The sequence below is a fragment of the Orycteropus afer genome, unplaced genomic scaffold (assembly GCF_000298275.1).
Source record: "Orycteropus afer afer isolate SDZICR_OR568_19922 unplaced genomic scaffold, OryAfe1.0 scaffold00379, whole genome shotgun sequence".
NCBI classification, from domain to species: domain Eukaryota; kingdom Metazoa; phylum Chordata; class Mammalia; order Tubulidentata; family Orycteropodidae; genus Orycteropus; species Orycteropus afer.
In genome coordinates this window covers 2,127,422-2,129,286 of record NW_006921966.1, presented here as the reverse complement: position 1 = coordinate 2,129,286, position 1,865 = coordinate 2,127,422, and the positions used below count along the sequence as shown (strand labels likewise).

Here is a 1,865-nt window from a genome sequence, read left to right as displayed (position 1 = left end):
TACCATCACACCTCAGGAAGAGCCGCAGCTGCCACAGCCGGCCCCAGTCACTATCACCGCAACCAAGAGCAGCAAGACAGAGACCCAGCAGCCACCCGCCACCCCCATCCTCAGTGCTACCAACAACAAGCTGGGCACCACAGGCAGCAGTGCAGGGAACAGTGGCCTAGGTAGCCTCACATCGGCAATGCCTGCTGGCGGGGACAACAAGTCCATGGCAAGGAAGGTTTTGGAACAGTAAAATCGTTCAATGTAAGGAACGGATATGATTTCATCAACCGTAATGACACCAAGGAAGATGTATTGGTACATTAGGCTGTCATAAAGAAGAATAACCCCAGGAAGTACCTTAGCAGTGTAAGAGATGGAGAGACTGTAGAGTCTGATGTTGTTGAAGGAGAAAAGGGTGCAGAGACAGCAGATGTTACAGGCCCTGGTGGAGTTCCAGTGCAAGGCAGTATGCAGCAGACCATAACCATTATAGATGCTATCCATGTTGTAGGGGTCCTCCGTACAATTACTAGCACAATTACCAGAATAGTGAGAGTAAGGAAAATAACGAAGGATCAGAGAGTGCTCCCCAAGGCCATGCTCAACAGCACCAGCCCTACTGCAGGCGATGGCTCCCACCTTACTACATGTAGAGACCCTATGGGCATCAACCACAGTATTCCAACCCTCCTGTGCAGGGAGAAGTGATGGAGGGTGCTGACAACCAGGGTGCAGGAGAACAATGCAGACCAGTGAGACAGAATATGGATCAGGGTTATAAACCTCACCAAAGACAGCCTAGAGAGGATGGTAAGGAAGAGGATAAGGAAAATCAAGAGGAGATCCAAGGTCAGCAGCCACCTCAATGCTGGTACTGCCAGAGGTTCAATTATGGACGCAGATGCCCAGAAAACTCTAAACCACAAGGTGGCAAAGAGACAAAAGCAGCCATCCACTAGCTGAGAATTTATCCACTCCCAAGGCTGAGCAGGGCGGGGCTGACTAAATGCCGGCTTACCATCTCTACGATCATCCAGTTTAGTCGTCCAACAAGAAGAAATGAATGAAATTCCAGCAATAAGAAATGAACAAAAGATTGGAGGTGAAGATCTTAAGTGCTTGCTCTTTGCCCATTAACCAGATAACTAGAACTATCTGCATTATCTATGTAGCATGGAATTTTTATTATTTTTACCTAAAGATGTCTCTTTTTGGTAATGACAAACGTGTTTTTTAAAAAGCCTCCATAGTGATACTGCCTTGGAAACCCAACGAGGGGTCGCTATGAATCTGGTCCAACTCGACGGCACACAATAACAACAATAAAAGTTTACAACTTGATTTTTTCTAAAAAGTCAACAAACTGCAAGCACCTGTAAATAAAGGTCTTAAATAATTAAAAAAAAAAAAAGCATCCTGAGAGCAACTTGGGATAAATTAAAAGTTACCTATAAAGGAGAACTACTAAGACTAAGCTCAGATTTCTCAGCAGAAACTGCACAGGGAAGATGGCAGTGGGATGACATATAAAACCCTGAAAGATAAAAAAAATAATTGCCAAGTGTGGTAGTTACATTTGTGTGTCAACTTGGCTAGGCCTGGATGAATGGCTGAGCAACTGGATGTAGTATTCCCCATAATGAGACTGGTAATCAACTCCATGGTAGAATCTACTGTGAGCAGCTGAGTAGCAGCTTTAGGGATGTGGTCTGCTTCCTGTATATAAGGAGAAGCCTTGGGAATGGTCTCTAGCCTATGGCACACTTGAACCTTGCATGTATCCATATAGTTGTTCAGCAGCCTGCCATGCTCTCCTGACCTTGGAACTTACAATGGACTTGAATCAATGCCCTGCCATGTGGTTTGGTAACATC

At 45.3% G+C, this 1,865-nt stretch overlaps 1 pseudogene; it reads left to right on the top strand.

The window, feature by feature from the left end:
• LOC103207591 overlaps positions 1–997 on the top strand; it is a 14,494-nt pseudogene extending 13,497 nt beyond the window's left edge.
• Positions 998–1,865: the final 868 nt, after the last annotated feature.